Here is a 12500-nt window from a genome sequence, read left to right on the forward strand (position 1 = left end):
AGCAGAACCACCCTGGATGTTCATATAAGATATGAAAGAGTCTCTGGGGTCATTTACGGTTATCTGGAAATAGAAAGCACAACTAGAATCGCCTCATAAAAAAGGCCACACCAACATAAAACCCACTATAAAGTTCAAGGCTGGCTTGTAACTGAGAAATGGGTGGCAGAAGAAACAATCACACCAGTTATTATTTGGGATTCTTGTTCATCAAATTACCTGTTAAAGCATGACTTCATTATATACCGATGAAAACATGAAGCAGGTTGTAGGGGACTTTCTAGGAATGTTGGGAAGATGTGAAATACAGACAACCGGTAGGTCAAGGCCGTCTGCTTTATGGCCCAGAAGGTTGATTTCCTACATCCACAACCTGAGGCTGCTTTTTATGAAGGGCAACACTTTGCTGCTGGATCTGACAGCAAAACCTGCTCAAAGCTTTTTAGGACGTTAGAGTAAAATAACTAATTTTAAAAATCCAGACAAAACACAAACCGACACTGACTGTGATGGAGCAGTGATGGAGCAGCGATGGAGCAGCGATGGAGCAGCGATGGAGCAGCGATGGAGCAGTGATGGAGCAGCGATGGAGCAGTGATGGAGCAGCGATGGAGCAGTGATGGAGCAGCGATGGAGCAGTGATGGAGCAGTGATGGAGCAGTGTTTCAGTTCAGGCACTGGCATGGCGACAGCCAGGACAAACTAGAGCAGCCCTCAGGTTGTGGCAGCAGCTCAGGGAAATGGAGGGTCAGTCTGCGGAGCAACAGTTTAGCACAGCGGTCGAAGCGACACAAACATCTGCGCCCACGGTGGAACAGAGCTGCATGTTCTCCTCAGCTGGCTCCTCCAACTGTGTTCTCCTCTAAGTTCCTTTACATTTCCAGCTGACCTACATACACACACACACACACACACACACACACACACACACACACACACACACACACACACACACACACACACACACACACACACACACACACACACACACACACACACACACAAGGTGACTGCACACGAGCCCAAACAACCAGGTCAGAGTCGCCTCAGTCGTTCCTCGAGCTCAACACAAACGATTCACACACACACACACACACACACAGTTCTTCTGGCACAGAGCATCATAACAGACACACATTTTATCTGGCTGATCTCTCCCGTTGCTCCGACGGGAACAGATTGGCCTGTTGCTGGCAATTTCTAAAACGAACGTTCATTTGTATAACGTGTACACAGTGCACATTGTGTGTCAGAGGGCAGTGTTTAGTGACCTTCCACCAGATTAGCCAGAAGCGTGTGCACACTGTAACTCGTGGCACAGAGCGATGAACATTTTAACCTACTTCTGGAAACGTCGGGAGGATTAGCATAAATTTACTAAAAATGAGGCTGTTAAGAAAGCTGGGCAGTAAATACTACTGCGCTTCTCTAGTCACTTAAGATTTCTGGGGGGGTTTCATGTCATTTACACACTCGAGCACTGCAGTTCAGTCTGTTAAATCTTTGAGTAAATTACATGTCTCGGCCTTGTCGGGCCAGAAGTAGCATGAATAAATTAATTATTTGACCCATGTTCATATCAGCGGCCTAATAATGTTTCTGAGGACACACACATACACACACACTCAGCATGAGGCTAGTATGATTAACATGGCAAGGGTAATCATCTATCAGACGATTTCTTCTGGGTTGTATTAAATTCAGGGTTTAAGATGGATAAACCACGTCGTGCACCGTCGCCGGTTTTAATATTAAATTGGGCCCCAAAGAAGCTGCTTTTATTAGCAAATCACATCAAGCAGACACTCCAGTCCAAAAGGAAGGAGTGTAATTCAGACCATGGCGTGACGGTAGAGGACAGATCCTGGTATGGCTGATGCTGGTATCCGTTACCCTCAAGACCTGATCTGCTAAATCTAAACAGCTGCAAACTTTGTATTCCACACACACAATCAAGTGGAAGCTGATATACTAAATTGATTACACAATTGATTACATACATTTGCCTTCATTGTTCTGGAAAATACTGGAAAAGATTTAAAACAGTTGTGTTGTTGATTCTGTCTGTTTTCAGTGGGCTTTTAAATCAGCCTTCAGCAGAGACGCTGCTGCTGCTGCTGCTGCTGCTGCTGCTGCTGCTGCTGCTGCTGCTGCTGCTGCGGCTGCTGCTGCTGCTGCTGCTGCTGCTGCTGGCTCTGTGGGACTTTTATTTACAGACTTTAAGACATTTTCTTACATCTTGAAATCTTTCCTGAATCTCTTCTGGTGCTCCTTTTTTCCAACTGATTTTTTGACCGATCATCTTAGCAGGTCATAGCATATCATAAGCTATTTCTTCCTGGCAAATAATTCTGATTATTTTCCTGTAACACTGATGAGTCCGACAGGCCCAACTCCATGGTATCATTTAATTCTGTGCTTGTAAAGACGGCAGAGCTTCATTTATTATGTCCATGCTGAAGAAATAATGCATATCAATTACTCATGATATTATGATTATGATTACTGTTAATATTATTTGCAAAACTTCATGTCCAGAACAAATACTGATGCTGGGAGTGAAATCTATTTGCATGCAGCTCATCACATTTTAAACCAGAACCGAGACCAGTCAGAACAGAATTGTGACCTTTTCCAGGGTGAATATGATGATGACTGAAATTTAACAATATTTAACAATATATTATGTAGATTTGGATTGTACATCATGTGTAGGTTTTTATAAACATGCTGTTACTCCTGAACATCAACATTTAACCAGGCTGATCCTCCACAGACACGTTTTTATTTGATCCGTAATGACTTACTTCCTGTTCTGGAGGTGTGGATCCAACACTTAATTTCTCTTATTGCGATGCTTTCGTCATTTAAGGTGTTTTCAGGTTTACTCACTTGAAAGCACAAAATAATCTGGATTAGCTTTATGAATATTGCATTCTGATTTTAATTCTATTATCTATATAGAACTACTATGTGGCTGTGATTTCCACTTTGCGACTCTGTGATATCTAAAACTGAAGCGTTGATTCTTTTTTCAGTGATTTTTGATGTTCAGCATGAGACACTTTTTAATCGACATGGTCACGTTTTAGACTGAGAAGACAGAAAAGGACAATTTCACAGCCAAAATAAACCATGTAAAGTCGCATAAAACACTCAGACACTGTTTGACTCATTTAATATAATCCAATAAAGTATCAATAAAGTGTGAAATGAAGATTGTGTCCTGGTTCATCTTTAGTGAATGTTATTTCTGATACACTGTGAGTTATAATAAATACATGTATTAATGGTAAATTCAGTCAAAACATCATATCCAAAATATTCACCTAAAAAACACTAAATGTCAACATTCACACGGACAGTGAAGAATCGTATTGGTCTCGGTGTGGCAGTGGCTGCGCTGGAGGCAATAACACATTAACTGCCCCCTCAGCTGTCCCTCTGACCTCTACCCCCCCCCCCCCCCCCCCCCGCCCCACACACACCACCAAAAACAGCAACATCACCATTTCTGTTCTGCAAAGGTCCTCAAAAAAACCTCCACCCATCACACACAATCACTATCAGCACCACAGCGCACACACACACACGCACACACACGCACGCACACACTCACACACACACACACACACACACACACACACACACACACACACACACACACACACACACACACACACACACACACACACACACACACACACACGGGCGGTAGCCATTCAAAGAAGTTATTCTAGCAGATGGGGAGTCAAACCTGAAACCTTCTGACTGAGGCGTTCCGCTCTACCACCTAAGCTACAGTATCGTACATCCTATCCCCATCAGGAGACCCGGCAGAGGAACAAGATTCGGGTTCAAACAGGAAACCTCGGGACTGGAAGAAAATTAGTTCTTCTAACTGCGCAGCACAGAAACTATCACATGGGATTATCTTCTGGATGGACTGAATCAATTAGATCACACAGTGATACACAAAAGGACTATTTGTGGGCTTTAACTGTAGCATTGTGACACATTGATCTCCAAACCCTCGTATCTCAAGCACAAGTTGACTGCGAGACGACTTACGATGACTGATGTGGTCACTTGGTATGTGTGTCTCCACTGTGTCGTCTCACTGAGCAGACCTGCACGCAAACAAAGGAAACAAAGGAATAACATCAGTTTAATCATCGGTTTGAACAGAGAGCTTCACATGCTCATGAAATCAATGTGGAGAAACACAAAGTCACTTCAGCGTCTGGATCACAGTCACACACAGTCACACAGTCACACACAGTCACACAGTCACACAACGGGCGGAGCAGAAGGATAAAGAAGTCTAAAGAGAAAACATGAAAGTCAAACGTTCTAACTGCTCATTAGGCCAGAGCACAAGAGGAAGAAGACAGCGTGCCGCACACACACAGACAGACACAGACACAGACACAGACACAGACACACACACACACACACACACACACACACACACACACACACACACACACACACACACACACACACACACACACACACACACACACACACACACACACACACACACACACACCACACACACACACGCCCGAGGACTGTCTGCAGCAGCGTCGTGTTGTTTCTCGAAGTGTGTGTTTGTGTTCAAAGAGCTCGTCTGTACGCTGCCCTCGGGATCACAGGATGCTCTTTCTGTCTTTCTTTTTGTCCTCCTTCACACTCTCACATGTAACACACACAGACACACACCAGCACCGAGTCTGCCTGCAGCATCCTGCAGCAGCCTCAGTGGGAATAGGAAACACACACCCACCACACACACACACACACACACACACACACACACACACACACACACACACACACACACACACACACAGCTGCGCTTCAATGAACCCTCCTACACATTCACACTCAAGATTATTACAGGTGGATTTCCAGCACACACACCTCAGTGTATACACCTTCTGCATGCTCAGCATATAAACAAGTACTATTACCTTCGCCAACAAAGTTGCCTGAGAAGGTTGTGTTTTCATATGTGTGTATTTATTTATTGGTTTGTATGTATGTATGTATGTATGTATGTATGTATGTATGTATGTATGTATGTATGTATGTATGTATGTATTTATTTTATCAACTTTTTGCACAAACTACTCATCTGAATTGCATGAAATTTTCAGGGATGATTTGTCATCATCCAAGGACCATTCAATTAGATTTTAACGTTAACGGCTAACCGTTTCTAAATAAATCCCCAAAAACTGTGAAAAAAATTCCCTGTATAAAGCAGATGAGAAAGGGCCCTCATTGAGGACGTTAAAGGAGATCAGTGTCTGTCGCCATGGAGACACACGTAGTTAGCACCCATATGAGCTAAAGGCTGCTAGTGATGACCAGCATGGTTTCCTGACTGGTCGATGTTTGTCTGAAGCTGTCCAGCACCAGCAGCATAAAGCATGTTGGTCCAGTTGGTGGTCACAATACAATACGTCCAAATAGGGAAATGCATTTTTTGCCAGGTGAAAAGAGTTTAAATTACAACATTTTGTACAAACAAGTAGTTCATTCTTCAAACATTTCACGTTTGGATTACAGCCAAACTGTTGTACGTGAAGGTAAAGTCGTCCATCTCAAACTGCAGCCATACATATATCAACTAACTATCAACTAATATTGCCGATATGACTAATACATTTGTTATTGAGGTGAATGAAGAATGGAGCAACATCAGAAATACAACAACCATAGAGGCAGATGATGATTTGAGCCACGCTCCTTCAGGAGAAACTGTTTCCACCTCAGGTGAACTCAGCTGAATCAGCTGGTTATTTTGAATTTAAAAAAGGGTATTTATGATTTGAGGGTGTTGAGAAAATGAAAGGTAACGCAGGTGGAGGCAATAAGGAGCTGGACTGATGAAGAAGAGAAATCTGTATTGGATGTTTTCTATCTCAATGAAACAGATGTAACACGACCAGAGAGAGCAGCTGAAGCTCAAGCTGAATTTATCATCTTACGATTTCATTCAGTCTCTTTTAGTTACAATACACAGTAACAACAACAACAACAACAACAACAACAATAAGAACCTACACAATCAAACCAGCCCGCATACATAAAGAGGAGTCTTACACTTAATGTGCTGCTGCTTTGAGAATCATGGAAACTTTCATACAGCCGATCAATATTTCATGAGATCAGACAGGATTAGCTTTGGTTTCACGGTTCACGCTGCAGGTCGTTTACATTGTGGATGTGGATGTACGGCGAGTCTCTCCTCCTTCTGTCAGATCGTCCTCAAGTCAAACTGAGAGTTCCTCCGCCTGCCGACAGCACGTATTGAACATCTGACGGCCTTTAACTGGGTTAAGTGCATGGCCAAAGGGCAGAGGCAGAGTGTGTCCTACATGAGGAGCATGAGAGGAACACTTCAGCGTGTGTGATGCTACAAACACACAAGGATACACTACAAACACACAAGGATACACCACAAACACACACAGATACACTATGAACACACAAGGATACACAACAAACACACAAGGATACACTATGAACACACAAGGATACACTATGAACACACAAGGATAGACTACAAACACACGCAGATATTCTACAAACACACAAGAATACACTACAAACACAAGGATACACAACAAACACACAAGGATACGCAACAAACACACAAGGATACACTACATACACTACAAACACACAAGGATACACTACATACACTACAAACACACAAGGATACACAACAAACACACAAGGATACACTACATACACTACAAACACACCAGGATACACTACAAACATACACCCTTACCCCTAGAACACCAGCGTATCAATTGGCAACACAATCACGAACCAATAAAAAAAAAAATACTTCTTGTGAAAGATATATTAAAGTACATCAATACATGGTAAAAAGAAGTACTCTTCTTTTATTTTCCTAAAAGAAACATCTCATTAAATGGAAAAAAAGGCATCATGGGTGGACAATATAAAAAGGCTCTAAAATGAGAAATGTGGGCATCATTAACAAAAAATGTCTTTAAAAATCTAAATCAAATTGGGAACTTGTTCTATATTTCACCTGATTCTTGGATATGTGAACCTTGTCCAGTCCCTGGAAAGATAAACAAAAAATGTTATCTATTGAGAGGGGAAAAATGACCAAATCACTGTAATTATTTATTTGATTGAATGAATTTTTCTTGAATTTGCTATTAAGTGATACTTCCATAACCACTACACTCAATAAAGATTACATGAAAATTCCAGGACCACTCTAAATGGCCTTGTCGCAGTAGGGTAGTAGAGGCGAGGACACACTGGTCGACGGCGGACATGACACCAGTGTCCAGACTACCTGTGGGACAGTCAGCACACCTCACTGATGGGACCTCTCCTCTGCTTTCTGCTGCCACTGACCCTGCCTCACCTGCAGGAGTATCGGGGGCAGGGATGTCGCACACGGTACAGAATCCTTTCCTAGCTGATGTGACAGATTTGAAGAGGGGAGCCTCTGCTCTGCCAGCTTGATGAATGCCAGTGACAAACCCTGCATGTAAAGCCTCCTCTCGATGTGCTTGTCACCTCTCTTCAGGACATTGTCCTTGTCTTGTGTGTGATCCAGGAGTTTATCACAGCAGCATTCATCATGCTATAGAACACACACATTAGCCACACCTTGGCCACCTCTTGGTTTGTCTTCTGCCGTCCCCACAAGGGACGTGTCACAGTTCTCCAGCAGGTCAACTGCCAGTGGTCACATTCCTGTTCGTCTGTTAAGTTTACTTGGTCAGCTCCTTGGTCAGGACTTGGGCCACCCTGTGGTTGTGTCGCCTGCTTCCCCAGGTATGGAATCCCCCCAGCAGGTACTTAGCAATGGCAAGCTTGATCCCTCATTTGGCACGTTTGTTGGAGATGTACGTCCTAAATGTAAACACGGTTCGATACACAAACACTATCGTCGGGTAAAATCCACTTGAAGAATATCAGTGACTAACGGCGGGTGAAGCTCACCCACACATTGCCTTTTGAGAAAACCCGGGACGGGAGCAGGGAAACACGCCCACCTTCAACGACGTCAGAGCTCGAAGCTAAAGACCCTCGCAACTCAGCAAACACAATAAAAATCACATGACAACAACTGCGCCGGTGAAAATCACCCGATGGTGGTGTTGTAGGGACACACTACATAGATACACTATAAACACTCTCATATATACTACAAACACACTGATGCACTACAAAACACATACTGATACACTATAAACACACACTTATATATATTATAAACACACTGTTCCACTACAAACCCACAAAGTCCAAACACATTTTCATCACAGTCTCGTATGTTGTATGTTTAGTTAGTCCAGGTATCATTACTTTAGTGTGTTTAGACAATAGTTTTGAGGATGAACGATCCGTCTGTCCACCTCCTCAGATCCTTTTTGTTCCTTTGACCCAACATGCTCCTCCTTCCACTCCTCCTTGCTTCTCATTACATCAGGACGGCTCAGCATGTGTACAAACGATCCACTCTGCATGTCAGTCCTTATTTAGCCTTGAAATTCACATGCAACACGGTGGAGTCTGTGCTTGATTTGTGTTTTATTAATCAGATGCCGATTAAACAGCTTCTCAGTTTGCTCACAAGGGAAACATGAAGATCTCTGCAGTCGGTGGAAAATGTTGAGCCACTTAAATTTTTTGTTTTGTTGGTTGAGTGTTGAATTTGTTCCCTCTTATCGTGTGTTTTGGTGCTTTTAGCAGGTCGATCAGCTGCGACTGTTTACACCGAACACTAATCAGCTTAATTTCCATGACAGCCACAGTTTGATCAGCAGAGACGCTCTGCTCCTTTAACCTCAATTTCTCCACAGCACTCATCCCTTTGTTTCCCTGCTGTGGAAACAGTCCTACTGCATCTCATTGTGCTTCCTACGTTTCACGCATCTTGCCTCTTAGATGCAAAGTCAAGACAATCGTCGTCAGTTCAGACACACAAAAATTAGGTCCAAGAGGGGAAAGAGCTCTGTTATTTGAAAGTACAAATCCAAAAGCACAAAGACAATTTAAATGCTTATTTCTTTACACACATCCTTTAGGATTGCAATGCAGAAGCTCGGGTTTGGGACTTTGGGGCTTTCTGGTTTCAGTTTGTGCGGTTTCCTTCAAACATTGGTTTAAAACAGTGACCAGATTAAACTGTTATCCATTATTTGTTATCCATTATTTGTATGCAGACCATCTATCAAACTACTTTAGACAATCACTTTCAAAACAAAGCAATGTAATTCTTCTTAGCCAAAAAGAGAACATCATATTCAGAATGCAACCATATTTTTATCATCTGGTATTGTCGTTCTTGTTCTTGTGATTAAATGGAGTTTCGTCCGTCTGTGTTCGCACTGTGAATCGACCTGGAGGTGTGAAGTGAATGAAGACACGAGTGATGCTGTCAATTCAAACACGCACAGAGTGCTCTCAACAGCCTCATGGGACAAGACGTGTGTGTGCGTGTGTGTGTGTGTGTGTGTGTGTGTGTGTGTGTGTGTGTGTGTGTGTGTGTGTGTGTATGTGTGTTTGTGGGGGGGGGCATTTTGATGTTCAGTCTATCACTTGTTATTCCCCACTGATCTATAAGGTCTGGCACTCAGCAATTCTCTAATGATTGTCCCAGAGGTGTGTGTGCGTGCATATGTGCGTGTGTGCGTGTGTGCGTGCGTGCGTGTGTGCGTGTGTGTGTTACCCCCCCCACCCCCGACACATCCTGCTCGTCACCCTGCGGATGGCCTCTGAACCGGGCCCATTACTGCACCACACACACACTGAGCAGGATGAGAGGTCACGGCAATAAATGGCTTCTCCAAACAGAAGGAGGTCGAAGGTCACATGGTAAGGAGGCTTGAGGGGGGGGTTTATATCTATATGACAATCACGTCATTTCTCCTTATGCACGATGTTTAAAGGGCCTAACAACCATTCTGTGGGTGAGATGGCTGAGAGGATGTGAGAGGATGAGACAACTTAGATCGATGTCAAAATGGCATTATCGCAGAATTAAATTCATAAAAAAGAATCTATATCACCACATACGTTTTAATGCGTAATTGACACATGTAGAATTGTCTGAATAATTAGATGAGACCATGTTTTGCGGCCCACTTCTGCATCGCCATACATAATGTATGTGTGAAATTAACTTTCCTTCCTTCGTCGAAGCTTCGGCTCGATGAGGAGGCCGAGCGGGGACGAGCTGCAGTGGTGTCAAGTTGCAGAGCCAGAGCTCTGTGCAAGGCAGCACAACCTCCAGGGAAGGTAAGATGGAGGAAACAAGGACGGAGGATGGATGGAGCGAGGTGGGGTGCGGGGTGAACGCGTGGTTGCCAGGCGATTCGTGTGTGTATGTGGATGTCATGCATGGCAGGATCCGCCGCGGCACGATGCTGCAGGATGACCTAGTTTTGATCGAAAGGCAGAGAAAGTGCCGAAAGAACAAGAGCGAAGCAAGAGAGGGAAAGTGGGGATGCGACGGGAAGACAGGCGGGCTCACTGGTTTTATTTTATGGAAAAGAGAAAGAAAAAGAGCAATAAGAAGGCTGGGACGGACGGAGAAAAGAAGAGGCGACGAGGAAAGATTTCCCCGAGGGTCAGCAAGGGCGAGATGAAAAGACGGCAGACACTAAAGTTATATACTGTAGTGTGTGTGTGTGTGTGTGTGTGTGTGTGTGTGTGTGTGTGTGTGTGTGTGTGTGTGTGTGTGTGTGTGTGTGTGTGTGTGTGTGTGTGTGTTTTTCTAGCCCTGAAGAAAAGCACCCTGCGGCTCCACACCAGATAAATCAATCCCAGAGTTCCTGGAGTGATGGCAGAAAAAGCACTTCCTGTGTCCGCACACGCCTTTATGAGGCTTCTTAATAAATGATGACTACCACCTGCAGTGTGTAGACACACACACACACACACACACACGCATCTGGCATTGATTTTGTCACAATTGCTACCAAAATACCAGGTACATCTGATTTATCTCTTTGTGACTTTTGGTGCAAAAGCAGAAAAATAACCTCTAATGCACCTGAGAGATTTCCTCTTATCACACTCTGCAGCCCACAACCACTTCAGATGTTCAAACAACCCTGCCGTCTCTCTGTGAACAGACGGCCGCTCACTGCCGTGCACACGCTCGTGCACACACGCGTGCACTCACATCACACTGTCTTCTGCCGTCTACATTCACTAGCAATTTCATTGAGTAACCTACAGTTACAATAGAGCTTTTCAAGTGTATTTCCTCCTACCGGCGCAGGGCTGGAAATGGCGGTTACTTTTGTGGTTTTTACCCGTCACATTGATACCGACTTCAAATTTGCAGCTGATGAAAATTAGATTCCAATGCAGCTAAAATCTTCAGTTACCGACACTCTCTCTGAAGAAAACTGCTTTAAATGGTGAAGAAGGGATACTGAAATGATCTTTTCCATCTTTTCCAAATCCTCTCCCATCTAACTGAACCTGTCTCTTCTCTATTGTGAAGTGCGACTGTTACCATTTCCTGCTAATTTCCTTATTTTGTATTTATACGTCATTTTAGTCACAATTAGTTTGTCCCAAAAAGAAGTTCAGGCCTTTATAGGACAGTCATTTGTAGCCTCAAAAAGCTTTGTTGGATTAGTGTAAACATTACCCTATGCCCCTGGAAACAGTCTGACTTATTATTTTTACGATAACAAACACCTGACTTTGTTATCGCCACCAAATCTTTACTGAGATCATTTTTTCCTGGGTTTCATACTCGGATCCTGCTGCTGATGCAGGTGATAAATGTGGTTGATTCAACGAAAAGTTGGCAAGCAATCACAGTGTGGCTCTTTGCAAACGAATCTTCTTATTTACATTTCAGTTTCTGTGAAAATGAAGAAAATGTCCTGATTACAAACAGCAATGCTGTGAGGCGTTTAAGGATGGCAGGAACAATGTATACTGCGGTTACTGTGCTGACTCCTTCCAATTCCTCCACGTGGCACCATATCCATTAAATCAAATGTGCAGGTTTTGTTAATAAAAGGCTTACGCCCCACATTGACTTTGAGAGCCACATTATTCATCTCTTAACATTCTGCTCGGGTGCCTCCGTCAACACCAGCATCCAGACTCAGAAACACCCAGAAGAACGTAACAAGAACACATCATGGCCAGCCATCCAAAACCTCTGCTGCTCCGCCAAAACTCTGGACAGAACATATGAGAGATGGGCTGGTGGATGTGGAGGGGGATAGAGGTTATGGCGGGGGGGTCTCTCTCTAATCAGTTGGCTACCCACTGTCAGTTCTTACCCATCACACTCAGACAGAGAAGAGGGGAGCGAGCAGAGGGAGGCAGACACATTCAACATGTGTGAGAAAAGGAGAACGACTGAGAAATGAAAACTGCACTGAATAAAACTTAATAGGCAATCATTTTTATATGTTTTATTTTTTTACACCTCAGTTTCACATTTCCATCTTGCC

The 12500-nt window shown here is 43.6% G+C and overlaps 1 protein-coding gene across 22 annotated transcripts in view; it reads right to left on the reverse strand.

The window, feature by feature from the left end:
- The window catches only part of nfasca (neurofascin homolog (chicken) a), a 73567-nt gene that overhangs the window by 47473 nt on the left and 13594 nt on the right, over positions 1–12500 (reverse strand). For all 22 annotated transcript variants that reach the window (XM_080461722.1, XM_080461731.1, XM_080461736.1 and 19 more), the window contains exon 2: positions 4072–4130. The gene's annotated coding sequence lies outside the window, so the exon portion shown is untranslated. The remainder of the gene's footprint in view (positions 1–4071; positions 4131–12500) is intronic.

Source organism: Lipophrys pholis, assembly GCF_963383615.2.
Source record: "Lipophrys pholis genome assembly, chromosome: 4".
NCBI classification, from domain to species: domain Eukaryota; kingdom Metazoa; phylum Chordata; class Actinopteri; order Blenniiformes; family Blenniidae; genus Lipophrys; species Lipophrys pholis.